Source organism: Aquarana catesbeiana, linkage group LG01 (assembly GCF_042186555.1).
Source record: "Aquarana catesbeiana isolate 2022-GZ linkage group LG01, ASM4218655v1, whole genome shotgun sequence".
NCBI classification, from domain to species: Eukaryota; Metazoa; Chordata; class Amphibia; order Anura; family Ranidae; genus Aquarana; species Aquarana catesbeiana.
This window is the reverse complement of record NC_133324.1, coordinates 642522303-642549468: the sequence shown is the minus strand read 5'-3', so window position 1 is coordinate 642549468 and position 27166 is coordinate 642522303. Positions and strand designations below refer to the sequence as shown.

The following is a 27166-nucleotide window of genomic DNA, read 5'->3' as shown; positions in this document are numbered from 1 at the left end:
CTTCAACCATTTCATAACTTGAAAACAATAAATTCAGCTTTTAAACATTTCTTTTCACATGATCGGCTATTCAAAGTGAACATAGCTTTACCATACTGTATATGCTAAGGTAATAGAGTATTTCCTTTGCTAAATAAACAGTCCCCATTTATTTAGTAAATTAATCCAACTCTGTTTAATGCACAGTGGTGTATTTTGGTTTTGTGCTGCCCTAGGCAAGACTAAAATCTGCACCCCCCCCATCTAAATTTGTCCCACCATTTCCTATTCGTGGTGGCTATAGTGGCTATTTGGGGTCTCTGGTGGGTATGCGTGGTCTCTGGTGGGTGTGCAGGGTCTCTGGTGGGTGTGCATTGTCTCTGGTGGACTGTGGGGTAGAAATCACTCCACCATTAGTCTGCCACAATGCTCCCCCAACCCCTCCCACTAGCCTACCACAGTGCTCCCCCCGCTAGGAGAAGAGACAGGAATAGGAAGGAGAGAGAGATGGGGACATGGAAAAGGAGAAAGATGGAAGAAGGGGAGAGAGGTGGGGGGGTGAGAGAGAGGGGACTGAGAGAGACACCCCAGTGTCCACACTCACCTCACACCCCGGCCCCCACACTCACCCCCATTACCCACAGTCACCTCATACATTCCCATTGCCCACACTCACATGTCTCCAGAGGACAGCAGATCATTCCAACATCACCCAGCATCATCTCTGCAGCAGGAGTCTGGGGCTAATCTGGATGACAGCTAGGGGATGCCTGGTGTCTGCGCTATGTCTCCCCCCGACTCTCCTGCACTCCCTTCCAGGGAGGGATTGGAAAGCTCCCTGCGAGCAAGGCTCTCCTCCTGATTCCTCCTCCTCCCTCCTTACGGCCTCAGCCACAGATTAGGAATTAGGATATGGCTGTGGAAGAGGGGGGTAGGAGGAGCCACGGCTGTGCCCAATCTCAGTGCCATGCAGGGACAGTGTGGGGAAGGAGGGCAGGGTCACAGGTTGCTGCTGTCAGGTCTGCTATGGAGCAGTGGAGTCAGCGGCGAACAATGTTAGGAATGTTGCAGGGATGGTGATGCTGCTCCAGGCAAAGGCCTTGTTTTTCTTGTGGTAGATTTGCCCTGATAATGCACATAATAATACAAAGCTCAAGCAAAAAAAAAAAAGACATTTAGCTATTATATACTATTGCCAAAGAAATAAGAGGTAAAGAAAATATGGAATAAAATGTAATCAAACTAAAGACAATACTGCATTAAAAAATGCTCACCTTTGGGCAAATCTCAAATTATAAAATGAAAAGAGAGAAAAATAAAGGGACATAAGGCAAACATATTTGGTAGCACATAAAACAAGGTATGAAGAAATTATTCATTTCTGATTATGCAGACAAATACAAATTGAAGTATTAACAGCACACATTTTTCCTGAAACATAATGAGAAAATGAGAAAAAGTATGGGAAAAGAGAAAATATATATATATATTCTTATGCCAACTAAAGTTTAACTATATTATTATTTTTGTCCCCTAACCTCCTCCTGAATAAAAATTTTTTTTTTTTTTTTTACAGAAGTACTAGTCTATTCAGCACTATATCACTGTCTTAAGTGTCTTCATCCGTGGTTCAGTACGTAAGTAAGTCCCCTTTTACATTGAATGATATCCAGTGTCATTCAAATTTCCCTTTGCGCCCAGGGCATCAAGGAGATGCCCCCTGTAGGTGAAACATCAAGCTGCAATGGACTCACAGTGCGCCTGTAATCTCATAGCCAGCCTAATTGATACATTTCCTGCATGGTCTGGTTCAACTGACAGCAGCTCCTATTAGGTGCTTCCCTGTCACAAGAGCAGCTGCACATTGAGGTAACCTTGCCGCACTTGAGAACCATGGTGAGAAAGGAATCTGTGCAGTCATGTGATTGTTGAATAAAACTCTATTCTACATTATTTGGCAGCTTGCTTGAAAATAGGTGAGGTTACACAAACTTTAAGCAATAGAGGGCTCAAGAAAAATCATCATAACGAATTAGAAATGCAGCCTATTAACACAGCAGCCACTTATAATGTATGTAAAAAATGACTCAAATACTTTAAACTACGTGAAGAGAAGAAAGGTAACTAACCATCACCTAGGATTAAAAAATTCAAATGAATACAGCTTGTTAGACTTTTTAATATATTCATATTCTACATTTTAGTCTATTTACTGTGAAATAACATTCTGCTTAAACATAAGCCAATGTGTTAATGCACATTGCTCCGTATAGGCTTTTGGTATTACTCTTAATAGGCTTTTGCAACTAGTCAGGTAATTTATTTTGTTACTGCATACCATTCCACTTTTGAAGTGCATCATTCTATTAAATAAAGTGATTACATTTGCTTCCTGATATCTAAGTAATTAAACCTTGTAAAGCAGAAGGAATATGACTTGACATATTTTAACATATAAAAGTACATCAGCCAGAATTATGTACAGTATAATAAAATAAAAGAAGGCATTATTTTATGATTGATGTATCTGTGACAGCTTCAAAATCTATAAACTCAAAAATAAATAAAGGCATTATTTCATGACTGATGTATTAGGATAACTTCAAAATCTATATACTCAATTTGGAGTTCCTATTGGCTTGAATTACTATCTTACTGTCATATTGCCGTGTTTTATGAACCACCGATCTATTTTATCAAATGCAACTTTGAATGTATCCATTTTGAGCTGCAGTCTTCTTATTAAACTTGACATAGCCTTTGTCACTAACGGCTTCATCTAGTTATGTAGTCAAGAAAAAATGTAATATTCCAAAGAAGTGTCAAATAGATGTATAGGATGTGAACTGAGACAATATTTATTCAGGGTATTTCTCAGAACTGAAGACAAGGTATATATGTCTGTAGACTGAGAATGAAACAAATAGGAGGTCATTGGAAGTCAACCTGTCAGAAATAGTTATCAGTGAGATAGAAACAGTGGGAGGAATTCCATTAAAAAGACAAAAACCATGCTATATGACAGCAAATGGGTCAGTTTGGACCTGAAATGGACCAAAAGATGCACAGTGTTTTTGTGCAAAATGCACCAGACCCGCTGCAGAGATATGTGAACCGGCTCCACAGAGAGCCAGTCAAAATCTCCTGCTATTGTGAACTGGATGCGGCTATCCCGCATCCAATTTTCAATGGTGTGAACCCAGTCTTAAAGTGGCTGTAAACCTCAGACATGAAAAATTAACAAAGTACATCCCTCTATAGCAGTGGTTCTTAACCCTAGGTCCATAAATGGGTCCCAGGGGGTCCGCGAGGATCAGTTAGAAAAAATGACATTTACATGCACTATACAGCTCTCCCTTTCTCTTTGAAAGAAATGAAAGACAATGCATTCTTCTGCCCCGTACGCACGATAGGATTTTCTGACGGCAAATGTGCGATCGGAGCTTGTTGTCGGAAATTCTGACCGTTTGTAGGCTCCATTGGACTTTTTCTATCGGAATTTCCGACACACGAAATTTGAGATCTGGATCTCAAATTTTCCGACAACAAAATCCGTTCTTGTAAATTCCGATCGTGTGTAGACAATTCCGATGCACAAAGTGCCACGCATGCTCACAATAAATTACGAGACGGAAGCGCTCGGTCTGGTAAAACTAGCATTTGTAATGGAGATAGCACATTTGTCACCCTGCAGTTTTTAAATTATTTTAATGCAGCGCATTCTCTTCTTCTTTAGAATGCTAGAATAATGAAGTTGTTTTGCTGCTCATATTCACACAGAGTTCTGACAAACTGATTTCTTTATTATTTCTCGTGATCTCCTGAATCATATTATTTATTTTTTTCTTCAGATCTCCTATTTTTTTTTTTTTATAGTGATCTCCATAATATTTTTTTCTCGTTTTGTGTGCCAAGTGACCACAACACCATTATGATCTTGTATTTTTTCATCTCAAGGAGGTTGGTGTTGGTGTCCCTTGTTAATTTGACATTGTATTTTGGAAATGTACCTGCCTACTCACAAACAAACTGTCCTTTTTGAAGTAAAACACATAGGCAAGTATTTCTGAAAAAAAATAGCCTTTTATTCTGGGTCATAACAAAATAAAGAGGAAGGCAACGCTGGAGAAACTGCTGAAATTGGTGAAGCCTTTGTACCCCAGGGCACACATCAACTATTTGCCAGACAAAATTGGTGGCCTGAGGAGTCCATATAATAGTGAGCACAATCCGGTCCAGGACTCCAAGAGATCAGGAACAGCAGCAAATGACATCTATGTCCCCAGGCTGTGGTCATACCACAGCCTGCATCTTTTGCCAGAGCAGACTGAACCCAAGCCATCAATTTTTTGTCTTCTTTACACGCTTCCTTCCAGGCTGTGGCTGTGGTGTTGGAGGTGTGGCAGGAGGTGGAGGAGGTGGAGGAGGATGGTCCAACTCACACAGGTATGTTTTAGTTGTGAGTTGGCCCCTCAACCCCTTATTTTGGGTGATCACCATAAGTTCCTCACACAAGAGGCGTTGGCCCTCCTCCATTTGCTGCATTTTGTATGCAGTCATGCATGCAAAGGCCTCTTGGAGAGTGGGGTTGGCTTTGAGGGCCTCATTAGCCTCCCTAATCAGCCTGAGCACTGCCTCCTCCATGTTACTCTCCTTCCTGGCCCTTTTGGTTGGAAGGCGGAGGGGAGGGACCTGCGATTCTGTGAGGCTCCTACTTGGCCCAGCCACCTCCTTGCTGCCACTTACCCCCGCCACCTCCTGGCTGCCACATTCTCCAGCCTACCCCTGGCTGCCACATTCCACAGCCTCCCCCTGGCTGAGGCTTTCCTGTGTATGAAAAAGGGACATAGTTTTAGTTTATTGTTCATCAATAACACACAATTTTCAGCTCATGACTGTTGCAAATTGAGTGTTAATAAATAGAAAAGACTATCATTCTGACTCCCTCATTTTTCATTCTTGTCCCAAACATTTTTGGCCACTACTGTCTATTAATATAACATTTATTTTACGACAAGAAGTATGTTGAACAATGCTATACCTGGCTCAAGCTGGGCTCCTCCACTTCTTCCTGGGTGGAAGGCCCAGGGTGGGCGTCGGAAGCGTGGAAGGTAGGTTTGAGAGGGTTTCCCTGACTTCAGTCTGGTCTGCCAGAAAATGAAGTCTCTCATAGTACCACAGCCTGGGGACATAAATGTCATCTGCTGCTGCTCCTGATCTCGTGGATTTCTGGACCTTAGTACGCTTACGATTATATGTGCTCCTCAGGCCACCAATTTTTTTTTAAAATAGGGGATGTCTGCCATGGGGACCTGCGGCTTCACTAACTTCAGCAGTTTCTCCAGCGCTGACTTTCTCTTTTTTTGTTATTATAATGCGGGTGTTTTACCTGCCACAGACAGGGCAGCTCCCTGTATTTATCCATGAATATTGGGAGGAAACTGTGGACTTTGAACCCATCCATTTTCACAGCAAGACACAACACAAGACAAACCCTAATGTCAGGTGAAACTCTCCTAATCGTGACCAAATATAGGCCTCAATCTATAAGCAGTATAGGCCACTAATGCACCAAGTTAAAACTGTACCTTCGTTATAACGATCGTTGCTTCCGCTACTCCGTCCTCCGCTCACAGATCGTACGTACGACGCACGCGTGTTACGCTTTATATACACTGCGCATACTTGAAACTCCGCCCGCCCCTGAAGTTCTTTCTAGTATATTCCCCGCCCCTTCTCTTTTGGCGCAGTGGGTAGAGAACATGGCGGAGACACACCAGTTGCATGCAGAGGAGATCAGCAACGATGAAAGCCCGGAGCCACTAACGTCCCGATCCTGGAGGAGATTTAAGGCCTCAAATATGTCCTTTGTAGAGATGGTGGAGATGGTGGACATTTTAAGAGGGCTGACTATGATGGGAAGCATGGACCTTACCCAAACCCAAATGTGAGAAAGGCCAAGATCATGACTAAAGTTGTGAAAAGTCTGCACAGGAATTTTGGGGTACAACGATCCAAGGATCAACTGAGGAAATGCTGGTCAGACCTGAAATGGAGGGAGCAGGATCAGTACAGAAGGATCAAGAGAGTTCTTCAAAAAAGTAAGTTGCTGTCATGTGTTCCTATTATTATTACTTGCATGCTGCTCCATGTGCTTTTCTTTACTGTTGTACAGTTTAAAATGGCAACTTTCAAGTTCATGGGCACAGTAATCGGCCATAGGAAACATCGTTCTTTCACCCACTTATAAGATGTTTTGGGCAGATGCAGGTTAACTACATTTGTTCAGGCCTATTTGTATTAAAAGAAGTTTGTTGTCTAGATGGATTTGTAACTAGAATGAAATTAAAAATTGATTCAGTGTAAGGAGAGGACACTCAGCAGCTGTTTACACATTTGGATGCAGGAGCACTAGTGTGGAACACCATAACAAACTTTTTAGGGCGTCCCACACAGGTGCTCCAGTGGATATTATAGGGGTGTCTCCATGTGTAAAACTTGTACAAAAAATGGAAGTATTCCAGCTTTTGAAAGGAAGTAAAAATTTCTTCAGCTTGGAACTCTGCCAAAACAGACAATTGGATGACACTTCCAAGCAACGTTTCATAGTACTATTTCTGGCCTCAAATATCTGTGTGCTAAGTATACCTTTTGTTTATTCACATAATGGAGAAAAGACTTGGGACATCTGAGGACACCACAGACCCCCCACCTCCTAAAGAAGTGGAAATCCCAAAACCACAAGCAGAGGATGTGGAGGAAGGAGAGGTTTATGGAATGGGCAATATAGTCACCACAACAGGTGAGTGTATGAGACCACAGCTTTGGGTAATCGATGTATGCCTGCATATTTATAATACATGGTGTGTTTTTTTTATTTTAGGTGATGTGGATGTTGTGTAAGAAGAATCTAATTTCACAAGTGAAAGTGCACAGATCCTCATCGGGGACATTATGGGGTGTAATCGTGATTTAGAAAATATAAAGGAAAACATCAATGATGTTCAACAAAAAAATGAAGAACATCATTGATGTTTAAGGCAGAATATAAAACACACAAAAATTGTATTGTTTTATCGTGTATTTTTGCTTTTAAAAACAAGTTTTAAAGTATTTTAAAAAACAAATTTTGAAGATAGACACGGTGTGTCAATATGTGCTATCTGCCATCACGGAACATCAATGTACACGTTTTGTGGGTGCAATCCCTTCCTCGCAACTCAAGCAGGTGAGAGGAAGGGGTTGTACCCCCGAAACACGTCCATTGATCCCCCATGATGGGAGCTAGCACATGTTGACCTTAGGCATGGAATCAGGAGTGAAATCCCCATTTTGACTCCCAATTTGTGTGCATCTTCAACATTTGGCTTTTATAGGGGTGACATCACCCCATCTGATGAAGGCAATATCAACACAGTTTGGACATACTAATGTCTGATATTGCCTTCACTTTATCAAAGTTGAACTTTGTAAGTTCCTGAGTTGTGTATTGTTTTATGGTTTGAAACATGCCTGTTTAACCAAAAAAAGGATATTTCTAATGTAAAAAAAAAATGTTATACACAAAAGATGTTGGTTTGTTCAAAAACCCTTTTCTAACGCACATGTGAATGAGCTTTGAGTAAAATGTTTTCTACTCAACAATGTGTGGCTTCTTCTATCAATGCTCAATAGCAATTTTTGTAGTAAGTTGGTGTTTACAGTGGCAATGGGGGTTATTTACTAAAGGCAAATCCACTTTGCACTACAAGTACAGTTTCAGTGCAGTTTCAAGTGCACTTGGAGTGCAAAGTGGAATTTCCTTTAGTAAATAACACCCACAGTGCTTTATAATTTGCCACAATCAGGCCATTTTCGTGACTCCACAAATTTCAGTCATGATGCTGAAAATGATGAATATTTTTATCTGTAATGCATTACATACATTAACAACAAAAACAAGGTGTGTGTGTAGCAGACCCACAACATAATAGTTCACTGAAGAAGAGATTGTCACCTCATGTATCCAAAAAATTACGTTTGCAATATTGAACAAAAAGGGAAAAAAGAAAAGCACACTGGATAACCTGGGAGCCAGCTAAAAGAAACACAAGCAGTAAATCAAAGTAAATATTATTTCCGTTTAATTAAAAGATGTATTTTTCACATGTTTGTTAAACATTTTGTGGCATATTAATACCCCCCCTACCCGCAAAGTACTCTAGATACTTTTCACGAACTTCACGGGTGCTTTGGGGGGGGCAAGCCAGGACAGCCAGCTTCAAGAGCCATCAGGGTTGTTGTATCCGGTAATAAGCCGGCCTCAGTCCCAACTGAGGCCACGTAGTTTGATGCATTTTTTCTTAAAAAGTTATGCAATATGCAGCATGCCATAATGATATGATTGATTTTATATTCTGCCATGACTATTGCAGTGAGGAATATGCGGAACCAGCTGGCCATTATTCCAAAGGCATTTTCCACCACTCTTCTGGCTCTGGCCAGCTGGTAGTTAAAAACCCTCTGCTCCGGGGTGAGGGTCCTCATCGGGCATGGCCGCATCAGGTGTTCACCCAGACCAAATGCTTCATCAGTGTCAAAGACGAAAAGGAGTCCTTCCACGTTCTCTTCAACAGGTGGCAATCCCAAGCCACCATTCTGGAACCGTCTGTAAAATTCGGTCTGGGCGATGACTCCACCATCCGACATCCGGCCATTCTTCCCCACGTCCACATACAGGAACTCATATGTCGCTGACACCAACACCAACATCACAATACTATTAAACTCCTTATAGTTAGAATAGTATGACCCCGAGTTGGGGGGGGGGGGTGGGACGATGTGGACGTGCTTCCCATCTATTGCCCCTCCACAGTTGGGAAAGTCCCACCGCTGGGCAAACTGGGATGCCACAGTCTGCCATTCCTGTGGCATTGAAGGAAACTGTGGAGTCAAACAAGAAAAAAAAAATAGTCATTTTGCACATAAACATTGCAAGCAGATTAGACACAAACATTCTTGGCCAAAATCAGTATAAACATTTATTTGAAGGAGTATTTAAAGACAAAAAGAGAAGGTCCACTTATCCAATTCCTCACCCCCTCTCATGGCCCATTGTAAAAATTTTAGGGGGGGAGATGTTTTGGACAGGTAACCCTCTCCACTTCTTTGAGAGCTGAATGCACACATAATGTGTGTTACTTTGGCCAGGCCCTCCTTACTTACACTATTGGCTGCCCACTGGACAGGTAAGAAGTGTCATAATACAAAAATATAAATACACACTCTACAAATTGAAGCACTGTTTTATATTCTTCAATTACCTATCAAGATAATAGGAGAAGAAAACTTTAAACAGTACCATTTGAAAATATTCAGCAGGCCCTTCCACTACATGCTTTGGTGAATTCATCCATAAATCTTACCAAAAAAGAGGTAGGTATAGTGTGCATGGGTTTGGCAAAGTCAGCAGATAGAGGATTGGTATCGGTTAACTTAGCGGTTGGGGGGGGAGGGTTCAAAATGATTTTGTGACCCCAAAAAAAAGCCTCTGGCACTCTGCCTGAATTCTGAATTTAAGGACACAAATAACATTTGTACACATTTTAGGGGGTGTTTAGGGTAAAGCACTACTATGGAGCTGACAAAATAGTCAGCCCAGGATAGTATGCTGGGGAGGTTAGTGATGGCAAATATGAATGAAGGACAAAAAAGGAAGTTTTAAAGCTTCCAGCATGCATGAGAACAAAGGGGACATTCACAGCATATTACAATCGTGGTAATTAGGGAACGATGAAATAAATACAATACATTAGCAAACATTAAATGCATATAATGTGATGTTAAAGAAGAAATCTTACGCTAATATAGTCCTTCTGCAGGACCTGAATGATGGCAGAACAGGTCACTGGAATAATGATCCCCAGAGCCTGGGGGAAGATGCCTGTCGAGAACTTGATGTCCTGCAGACTTCTCCCCATCGCCAAGTACCACAACGTGGCGACTAGCCTCTGTTCAGGAGTGATGGCTTGCCGCATGCAGGTGTCCTGGCTGCTAATATAAGGGGACAGCAAAGCCAACAAACGGTGAAAAACGGGGTCCGTCATTTGGAGATAATTCCTGAAATCGTCAGTATTATTCTCACGGATCTACCACAACAAAGGCATGTGAGAGAATTGGGCATGCTGGAGCAACCAATTCTTTGTCCATGAACTCCTCCCCACCCTTTTCATGGACTGGGCTTGGGTCAAAGCAAGAACCCCAACCCAAGCCCCCGCAAAGCACGAACTCTGCGATGAGTACGTAACCGGAACACGGCTTCAAAATGGTTGGCTGGTCAGAACGAACAGAAAGCACTGAAAAACAGAAAGGCCTGAGAAGAGCGAGCTGAAAATCAGAAACGAGCGGACAAGAACGCACTGCAAATCAAATACGTACTATAATAATAATGATACGCACTGACAAACAAATGTAAACTGACTACACGCACTGAAGAACAGATACAAACCCACAAGCACAAACTGAAGAGCAGTAATGATCTGAAAAGCACAAAGCTGAAAAGCATGAATCGTCTCTCACCCAACTTCTACTAACACGAGATTAGCAGAAGGAGCCCAAAGGGTGGTGCACTTGATTTGAAACTTCCCTTTTATAGTGCCGTCGTATGTGTTGTATGTCACCGCGTTTTTGACGTTCGCAATTTCTGACCAACTTTGTATGACCGTGTGTATGCAAGACAAGTTTGAGCCAACATCTGTCCGAAAAAAACCCATGGATTTTGTTGTCGGAATGTGCGATCGTGTGTACGCGGCATTCCACTGTGAATAGTGCTGACCACTAAGCATCTCTTGACTTTTTGTTGGCCCATGTTTACCACTTAAATTGGTATCATCTTTCTTTGCACAACTGCCATCTTGTGCCACTCCATAACAACAAGTGCTAATTCTCATTTTCTAGTAGTAATAGTAGTAGTAGTAGTAGTAGTAGTAGATTTGAGCAGGTTTTAAATTTGTTTTATTTAATTTTCACAATATGATTGCATTTTATTTTTGTAATAAATGGCCATTACTTTTTGCCTTAAAAGGAGTGAGTTTTTTTGTTAAAATTGTTCACTGTATTCAAACTTTGTCTATATCATATATGTATGAGGCAATCAAAAATCTGGGGAGAGGTCCATGGCTTTCATTAGGTTCTTAAAGGGGACCGTGACTCAAAAAAGGTTGAGAACCACTGTTCTGCAGTGTGTAATAACCTGCACCCAAAGCATCAAGTGTGGTTCCTCTCTGCTCTCTTCTCTCTCTGCTACCTGCATGACTCATTCTTAATAGATTAAACTGACACCACAGCATCCCCAATAATGGCATGTCCCCCCATTGCCACACAGCAGTTGACTCATACCCTCTGCTCTGTATTTACTGAGGCACTTATATATCGAAAATAATTTTAGGTAGTGATATAAATTTATATTGTACGTTCACATTATTCTGGGCTATGAAGGAGTCTTTAAATCACATTCATACACATATTAGGACCAATTTTGACAGGAGCAAATTAAACTCCCAGCATGTCCTTGGAGTTGCCTTGGTTGGTTGCCTAAATTAATTTTGTTATTTTTGCAAGGATCTGACATTGCAACAAAATTGATTGTATGGCCAGCATAACATTCTGTAAATTGAGGCTTCCTTTTGGCACATGTTCAGAATGTATAATAGATCTATTTCTTATATGTGACTGGAGTGGTGTAAGGTATTGTACATATTTTATACTGAGGGATGTATTAAGCTAGTGGTTCAGAATCTTGTTTCACATCCAAGGCATTCTCACAAATTATCAAGAATAAATGCAACCCATCATATTTATACACAGTATGAAATGAAAAGCAGTAATATTAGGCTGACATCCAGGCTAAGTGGAGTACTTATTCTCAATACGTGACGATACAGAAACAGCATAGAATAAAATTTTAATTAGATTTGACTTAGTGTCCTCTCTCATAAATCCCCAAATATCTCCACAATCTGTCTGCACTGGAACATGTTTATTTGTAGCACATCTTAGGTTGGATGTCACAATATCTACTGTTTTTAGCTAGGAGGAAGCAGCTGTTGATTAATTGCAGCAGACATAAGCATCCTTAAGAAAGCAGGGTCTCCAAAGATTGAGTATTGAGTATGCATTCTTTTCCTAAAAGACTAATACATTTGTGTCTTGGGGTACCATTGTTAAAACATCTACATGCTAGTAAATCAATACAAGTTGAAAACCACTGTCAGTCTTATGAAGAAGAAAATACTCTTTCACTGTCATCAATGTCTTTTCTTTTTATTTTACAATACTGAGCAGTTAGCTAGCATATTATTAATTGGTTACCATGAATAACTGCAGTGGTTTTAAACTTCTGTCTATTTGGTAGTTGCTTCTATCAGGGAACATAAACTTTAAAGGCTCTGCCAACCTGTGCTCCATACAAAAATGAAATGGAAATTTCTGTCAGCTACAGCTGTGAGGGCTTGATAGCATAGCTACCAAATGTCCCTGATTTGGAGGGGCTGATACTCTTTTGGAATCAAGTCTCTCTGTTCTTTGTCCTCCTCAGTTGTCCCTCTTTTTGGTCTGATGTACAGACCACTGTAACAAAATATAGTACTTCAGTGCCAAAACTGTTATACTATAATATAGGGTTAATTCACTAAAGATGAATAGACTGTGCACTTTGCAAGTGCAGTTGCTCCAGAGCTTAGTAAATGAGGTGAATCTTCACTTTACAAAGAACACCCAATCACGTGCAAGAGAAAAATGCACATGTTTGGATGATGGAAGCCAGAAGATATTCCCCTCATTTACTAAGCTCTGGAGCAACTGCACTTTGTAGAGTGCAATTGCACTTATTATCTAATCGTCTTTATAAAATCAACGCCTAAACTTTTCATCCAAACTACAAAATATTGTATATCTTATTTCTAAAAGCAATTCTTTTAAAATTATACTGGGGAAAAAAAAAACACTTGTGGGTTTAACTAATCATTTTTTGGGCATCAATTATTTATGGTCCACGTAACTGGGGGCATGACAAATGCTTGTACTTTTCCTTCATACATTGTGATAGAACACGTCCCTCTTTGTTATTTAAAGGGTAACTCCACTTTCATGGGGAAAAAAAAAGCAAATAAATTACAAAAGGCATGTTGTAATTGAATGTTATTAAAAATTACCTTTCCTTTTCAATCAGCAGCTCTGTATTTTTCTGTAAAATGCAATGCAATATGGCTCCTGGAGGTAATCTGTACACAGAATGTGTACAGAACGCCCTCTCAACCTCCTTTCCTGTTTGTGTGAAACGTAATTTTCTGTTCCACCTGTGATCACACTGATGTTTCCAAGGTATCAGATAATGGAAAGTTGTTCGATAATCACTCCCCACATATGCAGAGAAAGAGGAAGACTTCATAGTATAGTATGTTTTAAAAGAGCATGCTTTAAAGGACAGATTACAGTTAAGCAGATTAAAACCAACAAAACAACCACATAAACACACACACGGCTGTGGTCAGCACCAGCCTGCTCGTGCGGAATGACACCACAGAAATGGCCTCACCCACGTCAAGCCAGATGCACTTTCCCACATGTTCGATGACCCAAAGGAACTACCTGTGCCAAATACTATCTTGTCTGCAGGTAACTCTTTGCTTTTGCAAATTGATCCTATGTCCTGAATGAAGCAGGCGTCTGTGGGTGTTCCTTGCCCCCTGGGGTCACGTTGGTGCTTAGAGAAGGATTACTTTGGATGGAAGATAAAGTGTTTGTGCCAGAGAATATTCAAGTAACTGTTTTGGGCCTTTGTCATAATCATCCCTTGGCAGGCCACTTCAGAGTCCACAAAACGCTTGTTCTACTCCAGACTTAGAGAAGAATTATAAGGAGCATGTGAATTAATATGCAATTTGTACCCAGAGCAAGAGCACTAGAAGCAGAGTCTGGGGTCAGACTGTTATCAGTTCCTGACAGGCCATGGAGGGTGATATCTATGAACTTCATAGTGGAGCTCCCTCCATCAGATGGGTGCACAGATATTTTTGTAGTAGTAGACCACCTGTCTAAAATGACCTATTTCTTGCCTCTGAAGAATATGCCTTCTGCTATGGAGACTGCTCAGGTCTTCATTAAAGAGATCGTGAGAGTTCATGGGTCCCTGTGAATATTCTTTCTGATTGGGGGGGTCCAATTTACCTCTCAATTCTGAAAGGCTCTATGCGAGGTCTTAAAAATTGAACTGTCCTTGTCTTCAGCCTACCATTCTCAAACCAATGGGCAAATAGAGAGGACCAGCCAGATGCTCGAGAAATACAGCTAATGCTTTACTACATTCATCCAGGATGACTGAGTATCACTACGACCAATGGTGGAATTTGCCTACAATAATGCTAGCCACTCTGCTATAGGCCAGTCTCTATTTTTTGCCAACTACAGCTTTTATCCGTCCTTTGTACCTGATTTTGTTCCAGAATCCATGGTTTCAGCTTTCCAGAGCACTGTGGATTTCCTCACAGTGACCAAGGCACAGGTGGTTAACAAGAGGGCTTTTGACAAAAAGAGAAGGGTGACTCTGCAGTAGGGTGACCAATTATGGCTGTCTACAACAAATCTTAGGTTGGTGTGTCCCTCAAAGAACCTTGCACCTAAGCTTGTGGGACCATTCCCAGTAAAAAGGAAGTTTAACGAGGTATTATATTAATTGTCCTTACCAGACTTGCTTAAAATGTATCCAGTGTTCCACGTCTTTCTATTGAAACCTGCAAAACCTGATCCCTTTCCAGATAATTTTAATGGAGATGAAGAATATGAGCTGGAAGCCATCGTGGACTGTAGGAAAAGGGGGAGCCAGCTGCATTATTTAATTAAAGTGTTTGTTAACCCAGTCCTGCAAATCACTGCCAGACCCTCTATTATAGCAGAGCATACCACACTGTATAAGTATTTTATTAAAAGGGGGCTTGTAAATACCTTTTTAGAGCTATATTCAGGCCGGTCATGTGTCTAGCGGCCGCTGTACACCTCCGATACATGGCTACTGCAGGAGGGGCCGATATCTCCCTCTGACGTCAGCAAGGGAGGTCACATGGCTGCTCAGCCTCTCCTGCAATAGCCCTGGAGACTGGCCAAGAGTCACGTGACCGGCCTAACGATCGCTCTAAAACGGTATTTACATGTCTCATTTTAATAAAAGGCTTATACAGTGTGCTATGCTTTGCTATAATGGAGGGGCTAGCAGTAACAATGTGTAAACTTTTATTTCTGATAATCGTGGCAGGAGGGGGGGGCGATAGACACAGAGCTGACAGGCAGGGAGGAGGGGGTGAGGGGGGAGGAGAGCAGAGAGGAGAGCTGCGGATGACCGAGGGATGTACACTGACCACGGTGGTCAGGGCTCAGTAACCCTGATTATCGTGGTCAGCACAGATAGGGGAACACAGAAAGTGGCAGGATCAACCAGGTTTTTTTCACAGTTTAAAGAGGGGCAGATTGCACAGCACAAGCACTGTGCTGTTTAATCTGCTTTAAGGGATCAGGATCTCTATTATTTTTTTTTAGGTTAACAAACACTTTAAGTTGAAGGGGTACCCTCTGGAGGAGAACTCCTGGGAACCTGAACAAAATGCTCATGCCAAGGAGCTTATTCATGCCTTCTTCCACAGTCACCCACAGAAAGAAATCCAATTGGGCATCTGGAGGTTGCCCGTAAAGAGAGGGCAATGTCTGGGATGCGCGGGCCATAGTGCAACAGAAGCTCCAGTGAGGTGGATCCCCTGCTCGCTGTCAAAACGGGGGATGGGGGGAGTGATGCATCTGTAACAGGATACATGTTACACCCTGGATATGGGTGTAACATGTTCCAAAAGGTGAACTTATCCTTTAAGAACTTTTACTTGAACTTCTTGCAAGTTACAAAGTAAATGTGGCATAGTCTCTCAAAGATTCTTCCAAACACAGCTCTAGTTCTTCCTAACTTTATACAAGTTATACCTTCCAGATAAGAAAAGTCCTTTCATAAAAGTCAATATCCATCTTCCTGTACCCTAACAGGGTACCCCAAAAGGGAGGCCACGTGCCAAGTACAGCTTCACATGATGCAGCACTCTTTCCTCTCTGTTTCATGCTGCAGCTATTTCTCTGACAAGAACTGATCTCTTTTTATATGTTTCTCCAGCAGAGGGTAGGGATTTGCAGAAAAACTGGGAAAGTCTGGCTAGCAGCATTAACCCTAGCTTCACAGGGAGCACCACTTCTGCTGGGAAACATTAACTAAGTAGTACAATTAACATAGAAGAAAATACACTTAACCCCTGAAATACTAAACACAGCCAAAACTGAATATGTAACTGTAAATGTTACAAATATGGTAGAAGACCGGAAGTGCGGGAGCCGGGGGATTTGACCTGTGGCTGCTGTCATGCGGTTGTTCCCGGGACTTCTGGTGTCTCATCGCAGAGTGGCCCGGCGGATGGGGCTAGGGCCCCGATTCTGGCTAGATATGCTGCGGAATCTCCTCACTGCTTTGGTCAGACATGAGAGAATAGAGACCACCTGGGCCCAGGCCGATGAGCTGACCTTCTATGCTAACAAGATTATTGATTATGGAAAGCGTGGAGATACTAACGAGAAAGCAATGAAGATGGCGGACTTCTGGTTGACGGAAAAGGACCTCATTCATAAGCTTTTCAAGGTTCTGGTTCCTTGATCCCAAACCGAGAGAACCTGGACCAAGCCAAAATGGCCGTAATAGAATACAAGGAAAACCCATTTCCACCTTTACCTGTTAACAAGAGGGACAATGACAAATCTCTTATTAACCAACTTCTGCTGGGCTACCACCAAGAGAACAGCCTGCAGGGGTCATCTTCCTAATCTGCCAGCATCCCCAGGATTTCTCCTGCACACATTGTATGATGAAGCCTCTACCGTGAACTCTTGTACGTTTTGCCAAAGAAAAGAAATAAATACAGAATGAAGCAATATAAATGGTTACCATTCTGTGACTACAACACATGTGCAGTGCATGGTAACCTGATGGAGCGTAAAATCTGACTGGCATGGGTTTTTTACATCAATCTAAAATATCAAGTATACTATTGTTTTGTTTTTCTTCTTACCATTGTTTTCAAGTGATTCTAAAGCTTCATTTAAAAATATAAAAAATAAACATGTAAAAAAAACATGTTACAAATATCCAATCCACTAGGAGAGACCAATGCCCACACTTGTTTCCTTTTTAAAGCAAAGCTAAAAAAGATATAGTACAGTTCTATTGCTCTTTCAACGGGAGCAGGCCAGATGCCCCCCTAAGGGTGCTTAAATTGCCAGCATTGTCTTGGCTGCTGTCTCATCAGGAGTAGAAATTTCTCTCTGTGTTTGCTCTCCACCAACTAAGTAGTCTGCATTCAATTGGCCTTTTACAAGGGAATGACAGGGGAAGGTTTCCAAGAGACAAAAATGTGGGATCAACCTTGAAAGGGCTCTACGCTAGAGCCTAATTACCCAAGGAACCATGGGAACATTTGTGATGTCTAAAGCCTCATACACACGATCAGACTTTGTACAAACTTTCCCATGGATTTTTGTACATAGGGCGTTGGCACTAAACTATTTAAGCATACACATGGCAGGGCTTTTTCAGCCAACTTTCACCAAATCACGTGGTTTTTCAGCTCTTTACCGCCACCCTTTGTCCAACTTCTGTATTGTTGTCTGATCTTTTGCATTGGTTCTGAGCATGCGTGTTTGTACTTTGGACTAAAGTCCTTTGACCTTGTGTACACACGATAGGATTTTGCACCATAGGACTTTTGTTGCCGGAAAAGTTGGCTGTTTGCACAGCCAACATTTGTCCGATGAAAACCGAAAAAGTTTGTCCGATGGAGCGTACACACGGTAGGATGTTGCCTTAAAACAGCTAATTTGCATGTTTGTTGTCAAAAAGTCCTATCATGTGTATGGGCCTTAAGGGCATTACATAGACAAAAGCTTCTATACCCCTACACAGCTAGTTAAACAAACACATACATAATTTTACTAATGAGCAATACCTGTTTTTCTGTCATTATTTTTGATGAATCTTTCTATATATACAGTATTTTAACATTGAATTGTATAATAGGTTATCAAATGTGCCTCTTGTAGAACCACTCCTATTTTAAATGAATGTCCAGCCCTTATTTAAAGTACACTTTCCACCTACAATGGCTTGCTGGATGGTAGCTATGTTAACTCTTTCCTTTATTTATCCCTGATTAAAAAAAAAATAAAAAAATGATTGGCTGTACTTCCATGTTAAAGATGGGCAGTATACTAGTATGCAAACAAGGATAGCATTTGCAAACAATGAGTGCTGTCAGAGGAAAACCTTGTAAGTATGAAGATATGCATAAGGAAGACATTACTGTTCACATTACTGATCATGTGGTACCGTTACAAGAAATGATGTCACCAGAAAATGAAGACGTAGACAGAATGAAACATGAACAAAAGTACTAACCCTTCCCCATTTTATTAAAAAATTGTTTTAGTTTTAATCTCTCCTTGGAGAGATTCACCTTGCTTCCTGTTCTCACAGGAAGTACAGGGAAATCTTCTCAATAAGGACACAGACAAAAATAAATACCTGGCAGCAGGGCTTTTTTTCTTAGAGAATAGGTGCAGGAACTCCCCCTTTCTGAGTCACCTCTTTTCTCCACCCGCTACCCACCCATGAGCACCATTCCTTGGTTTCACCCCCAGCCCACCTCCCAGTATTGCCTTTTTTAGAGAATACTGAACCAAGTATCATTTTGTAATTTGTATGGAATTTTTTTGGAATTTGGTAATGATAACAAGAAAAGCTCTAAAATAGATCCCCTGCAGCCAGTAACCATAGAGCTCCCACCCCAGCAACAATAGATTCCCCCATCAACAATGGACCACCCGCAACAAAATTCCCCTCAAGCAACAATAGACTTGTGGCATCAACAACAGATCTCTCACAGCCAGCATCAATAGACTTTACGGCAGCCAACAACAATAGACCCCTCCCTCAACAGTAGATCTCTCCCAGCCAACAACTGACCCCCAGCAATAAAAGACCCCCCCCCAGCAACAATAGACCCCCCACCAGAAACAGTAGACCTCCTTAGCAACAATAGACCCCTAGTGCTGGAGGTGCCGTAACTGCGTTCCCCAGCGTTCCCGCTGAAAAAAAAACCCTGCCTGGCAGAGACTTAAAAGACAAGTATGGGTTGTTTTTTTTAAATCATACTTATCTAGGGTCGATCAATTTTTCCCCCTCCATCTCTAAGGGTGAGAACTGAGTGCTCAAACACCGCTGATCGCTTAGTTCTCCCTGACGCTTTGAGCAGAGAGCTTGTGGCTGTCAGTCTCTGCTGTCTGCTCTGCCCCCCCCTCCCCCCCATGCTCACTGGTGCGCTGGGCTGTTGAGATGGCATGAGCGATTGGCTCAGGTTCTCAGCAGCTCGCTGAGAGGCTGAGCCAGGTGACAGTCCAGGCTCCTGGGTGGATCCAGACATATGGTCGAGATCTTTCCCCAGCCAGGACCGTCTCTGTGATGTCAGCTGAAACCAGGCCGCAGAACGAACTACACTCCAGTGATCCACAGAAGAAATACAGCCAAACAAGCTTTATCTGTACTTATCCTTTAAGTCCAAAATAAAATAAAATGTTTTGGCTCAAGTTTGGCATATGTATACAGTATATATATTTTCATAAGTATAAGGACATCTGCCTTTACATACACATGAACTTTAATGGCATCCCAGTCTTAGTCCTTAGGGTTTAACATTGAGTTGGCTCACCCTTTGCAGCTATAACAGCTTCAAATTTTCTGGGAAGGCTGTCCACAAGGTTTAGGAGTCTGTCTTTGGGAATGTTTGTCCATTCTTCCCAGAAGACCATTTGTGAGCTCAAGCATTGATGTGGACGAGAAGGCCTGGCTCGCAGTCCCCATTTTTTCCACACTTTTTCCCAAAAGTGTTGTATCAGGTTGAGGTCAGGCCTATGTGCATGCCAGTGGACTTCCTCTACCCCAAACTCACGCATCCATGTCTTTATAGACCTTGCTTTTGTGCACTGGTGCGCAGTCATGTTGGAACAGGAAGGGGCCATCCCCAAACTGTTCCCTCAAAGTTGGGAGCATAAAATTGTCCAAAACGTCTTGGTATGCTGACGCCTTAAGAGTTCCCTTAAGCCCTGGTTCACATTGATGCGACGTGTCAAATCGCATGCCAAATCGGCGGCCATTGCCGGCAACAGCAGGTGCTGTACTGATTCCCAAAAGTAGTTTCTGTACTACTTTTGGTGATTTTGGGGTGTGATTTCCATTGACATCTGTGCAGAAACCCACACAGATGTCTCTGAAATTGCCCCTTAGTCGGGACTGACATGTGGGAATGAAATTTCATTTCATTCCCGCAGTCAGTGTGAACCAAGGCTCACTGGAACTAAGGGGCCAAGCCCAACCCCAGAAAAACAACCCCACACCATAATCCCCGCTACCAAATGATTTGGAGGGGTGGCCCAATACTTTTGGCGATAAAGTGTGCATGAGCAGGTTTGGGGTGGAGGAACTTGACTGGCCTTCACAGAGTCCTGACCTCAACCCAATGTTTTGTGCTCAGAGAGGTTGGAATATCTGATATCTGTATACAGACTGGGAGGAAGTGGTATATGACGGAAGCACTCAAGCGGAGTGTGGGACGTTCCGTGACAAATACTTTTGACAATATAGTGTATGTGTGTGTATATATGTGTAAAGGCTAGCCGGAGGCTAGCCTGTATTTGTGGGAGGAGTCTGAGAGGGCTATTTAAGCCTCCTCCTCTGTCAGGCCAGGGCTCGCCTGCGTTTCTGGGTTCAGAAGGGGGTGGGGCTTACACATCACTTCTGGGTCCTTGCTAAGCCACGGTCGGCTGCAACATAGTGGCGGTGCCTCTCTCGGTGCTCCACCCACCTGGTCTCCCCTCGGCACCCACATTCACGGGTCCCCGCTTCTCCCGGTGTTCCAGCGAGGGGGTTGGCCACCCGCTCGCCACCGACTCCTCTCCCCTTGTAATCCAGCTCCACAAGGGAGCCGTTCGCCAGCCCGCTCCTCTCTTCCCTTACTAGCTTGCTCCATGTGGGAGCCGCCCGCCCACTTCCCCAGGTGTTGAGGGGGGGATGTTCAGCCAGCCGCCTGCTCCTCTCCTCATACGGCTCCACGAGGGGGCCACCCGCCCGCTTCTCCCGGCGCTTATGCCGGGGGAGGGGGCGTCCATCCATCCATCCATCCTCCACCCACCCTCCTTCCCCTCGGCTTCATCTGGTCAGGGGGCTGCCCACCTGCTTCTCCCTGCGCTCATACGGGGGAGGGGGGGCGTCCGTCCATCACCTTAGCCGCTGCCCGCTTTTCCATTTCATCCTATGTGCTGTGGGGGCCGCCCGCTTCTCCCGGCACTCATGCGGGGGGAGGGGGGGCGTCCATTACCTTAGCTGCCGCTCGCTTCTCCCTTTCATCCTAGTATGCCTGCCAGAGCTGTACGGGCTGCCCGCTTCTCCCGGCGCTCATGGAGGGGCGCGTCTATCCATCCATCTCTGTAGCTGGGCGCAATCCCGCATAGTCAGGGGGGCCACTGCCCGCTTCTCCCTTTCATCCTTCTGTTCCTGACAGCACTGTGGGGGCCGCCTGCCTGCTTCTCCTGGCACTCACGCTGCGGGGGAGGGGGGCCATCTGTCCGTTCATCCATCCTCCAACCACCCACTTTCCCCACAGCCCCATCTGTCCAGGGTGCTGCCCGCCCACTTCTTCCGGCTCTCATGCCGAGGGGGAGGGGGGGCGTCCGTCCATACATCCATCCTCCACCCACCCACCCACTTGCCACTCGCCCGCCAGTTCACCTCACTGGTACCACGCCGTGCATCATGGAGGGGACGCCCCCACGCCTCCCAGTTCTCATGGGGGGGCACTCACCCGACTGCTCACCTCCCGGTATTCACGTGGGGCATCATGTGGGGGGGATCCCCGCACACCTGCCGGGCATCCACCGCTTCAGTAACAAGTGTTCATATCGTGGCATTTCGGCCCCAGGATTTCTGTTATAGCGTTTCGGCACAGGTTTTCTGTCATAGCATTTCTGTTTAGGCGTTTAGTCTCAGCGCTTGTTTTTCTGTCATAGCATTTTTTCTGTCATAGTGTTTTCTGTCATAGTGTTTCTGCCCCAGCATTTCTGTCATGGCGTTCGGCCCCATTATTTCTGTCATGGTGTTTCTGCCCCAGCAGTTCTGTCGTAGCGTTCAGCACTTCTGTCATAGCGTTCAGCATTTCTGTCGCAGCATTCAGTGTTTCTGTCGCAGCATTTCTGTCATAGCGTTTAGCATTTCTGGCGTAGCATTCAGCATTTCTGGCATAGCGTTCAGCATTTCTGTCTTAACGTTCTGCCCAGCATTTCTGTCATAGCATTCAGCATTTTTGTCATAGTGTTCAACATTTCTGTCATAGCGTTCAGCATTTCTGTCATAGAGTTCTGCCCACCATTTCTGTCTAGCGTTCAGCACTTCTGTCTAGCGTTCAGCATTTCTGTCGTAGCATTCTGCCCAGCATTGCTGTCATAGCATTCTGCATTTCTGTGATAGGGTTCTGCCCAGCATGTCTGTCATAGCGTTCAGGATTTCTGTCATAGCGTTCAGCATTTCTGTCATAGAATTCAGCATTTCTGTCTTAACGTTCTGCCCAGCATTTCTGTCATAGCGTTCAGCATTTCTGTCTTAGCGTTCTGCCCTAGCATTGCTGTCATAAGCGTTCAGCATTTTCATCTTAGCGTTCTGCTCTAGCATCTCCATCTCAGCGTTCTGCCCTAGCATTTGTCATAGCATTTTGCCCTGGCATTTCTGTCATAGCCTTCTGCCCCAGCATTTCTGTCTCGGTGTACAGTCTCGGCCTTTCTGTCTTAGCATTTCTGCCCCAGGGTTCTGTCATAGTGTTTCTGACCCAGGATTTCTGTCATAGCGTTTCTGACCCAGGATTTCTGTCATAGCGTTTCTGCCCCAGGATTTCTGTCATGGCGTTTTTCTTTATTCGGTCATGGCGTTTTCTGTCATAGTGTTTTGCCCCAGCATTTCTGGCTCAGTGTTCAGTCTCAACTTTTTCTGTCTCGGTATTTCTGTCATAGCGTTTCTGCCCCAGGATTCTGTCTTTGCATTTCTGCCATTAGTATTTCAGTCTTAGCATTTCTGTCATTGCGTTTCTGTCATGGAATTTCTGCCTCAGCATTTCTGCCCCAGGATTTCTGTCATCGCATTTCTGCCTCAGCGTTCTGTCAGAGCGTTTCTGCCCCAGGATTTTCTGTCATGGCATTTCTGCCCCAGGGTTTCTGTCATGGCATTTCTGCCTCAGCTTTCTGTCATTGTATTTCTGCCCCATGTTTTTCCGTCATTACGTTTCTGTCTCAGCATTTAGTTTCAGTATTTCTGTCATAGCATTTTCTGTCATAGCGTTGCTGTCCTTGTGTTTCTGCCCCAAGATTTCAGTCATAAAGTTTCTGCCTCAGTGTTCAGTCAGCATTTCTGCCATAGCATTTCAGCCTCCGCATTTCTCAGAGGGGCATTGTTGTTCAGTCACGGCATATACTCCGGTAGCTGTTTTCATCTTCGTTCTTTGTCATGTCTCATCGTTTTTTGTTCATGTTTGTACCTGCGTCAGTTAGCTAGGGCTCACATATCAGGATCTGTCATGTGTACAGATCCATACGGGCTGAGGTTTCCTTTGTTAATGATTGTTGACCACAATCTTCTCGCCCATATAACATACATCATACGATGCAGTTCATTCACCACACCTGTAAGATTACCCATCACGGTCTGTGGGTACACCAGCCCTGAGTTTTCAGTTAATTACCTGTCTCTGCGCTGCAGCTTACTCGGGCTCACTCACTACTTACACGAGGGGGGGGGTCTGTCATCAGGTTCATTCACGCGCATTGGTCTTGACATTTCTGCCCATGTTCTCATACTTAGGTAGGCACAGAGGGGCATTGTTATTCTCATGTCTTGTTGTCTGTCAATTCTCTTGTTCATATTCTCAGGTTGGGCTGTATTGGCATTCATCATCCCCTTGTTGGTCCTTAAGTGGTAGGTTTGGGCAAATGTCATCATGATTCTGGATTCCACTCTCAGCTCTGATCTCTTGTCTAGGTTGTGGCCTGGAAGACTGCTCGGGGACGTCAGTCCAGTCATCTTTTCCGTGCCCCAGCCAGTTCCAGGTAAGGGGGTTTCAGTCACTTTGGGTATAACTGTTTCATGCCATGGGACCTATTTCCCTGGGGTGGAGTCTGGCCCTCCTTCCTCGGTTCAGGATTCAGACTCGGTTGCCAGGTCACTGGCTGAAGCACGACCCGATCGAATCAGGTGGTACCAGTATTCTGTGTCTGGCATGGTTTCTCCATGTTGTCAATGCTTATTGCCATGGTGCATGGGCCTCATCCACCTACTCCATCACATCCTTCAGGTATTTAGCATTTTGAACTCCTGCCAGTTGTCCTTTGACACTCACCCTCGCACTTCCCCATACCAGTATGGGTAGGCCAGGGCTTGGGGGGGTTTTCACTGAGCACTTCACTGGTGTCCGGTTGAAGTTTCGATCTTCTTGGCTATAGTTTTGCAGGGGCTCCTCGGGACAGCCATTGCTCCCCTTCCCCCATGCATCCTCATTCACAAGCAGTTCATTCTCATGTCTGGGTCATCTCGGGCTTCAGGCTCTGTCCAGTCTTCACCTAAATTTGTGTCTTTTTGCCCTCTTTTCAGGCGTACTGACCATTCTGGCCAAGGCACACTTCAAGCCTTGGTGCTTAGGAGTATCACTTTCTCACTCGAAGACTCTGACTACAAGTGTAAAGGTTGTTTGTGGGAGGAGTCTGAGAGGGCTATTTAAGCCTCCTCCTCTGTCAGGCCAGGGCTCGTTGGCGTTTCTGGGTTCCCACCCACCCGTTTCCCCCAATCTTCATACATACTCATAATACTTTTTCTTACAGGGTATGCCCTCTTTTCAGGCATACTGACCAGTCTGGCCAAGGCACACCTCAGGCCTTGGTGCTTAGGAGTATCACTTTCTCACTTGAAGACTCTGACTACAAAAAAATATATATATATATATATTAGAAGGCTAGTATGGTGGCCTGAATTTATGGGAGGAGCCCGGTCGGTATTTAAGTTGGCCGCTCGCCCTTGCTCTGTCGGGTTCCAATACGCGATTCGTTATGTCACCAGGCCGACTCTTCAGCTCACTGTGTGTTCGTGAGTCTGTTGTTCCGAATACAGTACGTTGCGCTTGCTTATTCGTGGTTTGTCGTTCAAAGTCTTGCTCGCTGTCACAGGTAGGATTCGTTACTCCCCTTGTCGTATCACTTTCAACCAGCTTGTTTCTCGTTTTGTTCCCCGTTCCTTGTTCGGTTCTGCCGTGGAGCTTATGAATCGTTCGTAGGCCTCCAGTACGCAGTAGTCACAGGCCCTTCCCTGTTTCTTCTCAGATTCACAACGGATGCATGGCACACTTACCACAGTCCGGTTTGTACCTAGTCGCATCAGCAGCACTACGGTTCGCATCGGACACATCCCGCACCGATTCATAACACACTCCTCCATACCCTACTAAGGATTCGTTGTCTCATTCACCGGTCCCTTTCACTTTATGCCATATGCATCACACCGATTCGAGCCTAAGCCGCCTTGGCGGCACAAAACGCTTTGCTTCACTCACATCCCAAGCACCGATCGTAGTGGTTCCTACCATACCCTACCTTCGTTATTCATATCATTGTGCTGACCAATTCGGATTGTGTCAGCAGCTACATGCATCACACTCCAAACCGAATCTAGTCGCACCAGCGGTACAACAGTTCGCATCACTCGCATCCCATGCACCGATTCGTAGTGGTTCGTACCGTACCCTACAATTTGTATTGCGTTAGCAGCCACATGCACCACACTCCAAACTGAACCTAGTCGCACCAGTAGCACAACGGTTCGCATCACTCGCATCCATGCACCGATTCGTAGCGGTCCGTACCATACCCTACCATTCGTTTTTACATTGTTGTTCTGACTGATTAAGATCGTATCAGCAGCTACATGCATCACACCCCAAACCGAACCTAGTCACATCAGCGGCATAATGGTTTGCATCACGAGTATTCCACACTGAACTCGTTATACTCCCTATCATAAATCTATGATTCGTTACGTATGCCATTTTTCACAGTTCGTTCCTACGCACACTATTTCTGCTATCCTTTTCTTTTCACCTATCAGTAGGTTAACTTTGTTGCAATCATTGCAAGAATATGCATCAGCAATCGCTGCAAAACTCGTATCTCAGCATATACCCTATGCATTTGCTACAAGCAGGCTTCTCAGCATACACTCCTTGCAAACGCTGCAAGCACGCATCTCAACATAACTTCTTGCAAATCGCTGCAAGCACACTCAGTGGCACTCACACAGCCACACTTCATTTTAGTGGCACTTATTCGGCCACTCGTCTCCAGTGGCATTCATACGAGCCACTTATTTTCCTCTGTCTTTCTCCCTTAGGTCAGTCGAGTTCAGGTGCCATCCTGTACCAGGTTGGACATTCTTTCCCAGGTAAAAAATCGCAATCATTGCATCTTCACCAGGGCCAGTCGCACAGAAAGGGGACAAAAAGGGGAGTTGGAAAAAAAATGTAAAAATCTCTTGCCGCACTTATGTCACCCCTACTACAGGTATTCCCGGTCGACCGAGTTTAATCCTAACCAGGACCTCGCTACTAGAGTGTCAGTCAGGTGCATAGTTCATGGGTTTCTCCATCATATCACTCTGCGTCACCCTTGCACTATATTGTTACTTCACATACATCATTGGACGTACTCTTCAGGCGTTAGTTTCTGTCACATATGTCTATACATGACACTATTTTATTAAGCTTGCTGGCAGTGCAAGTGTTGGCAGGCCGAGCATACGTCACCCACTACAGATCGCAACATTCCTATGTAGGCCATACCAGACTTCAACTTCTCGCCCCAGTACGCCCTGGGTTTCTGGTCTTTAAGTTTGTGCTCACCACAAACAGGCACTAGGGCTATCGGTTATCTGGCCAGTCACTTCTTGGTCCACCTCGGTCGCCTCGCACTCTGCTGAGTTTTCTAAATTTTCACTCTACAT

At 44.1% G+C, this 27166-nt stretch overlaps 1 protein-coding gene and 1 pseudogene across 1 annotated transcript in view; one reads left to right on the top strand and one right to left on the bottom strand.

Annotated features, from left to right (window-relative positions):
• LOC141109805 (melanopsin-B-like) overlaps positions 1-27166 on the bottom strand; it is a 283394-nt gene that overhangs the window by 23530 nt on the left and 232698 nt on the right. The gene's annotated exons all lie outside the window — the stretch shown is intronic.
• Positions 16358-16869, top strand: LOC141109813 (large ribosomal subunit protein bL17m pseudogene; annotated as a pseudogene).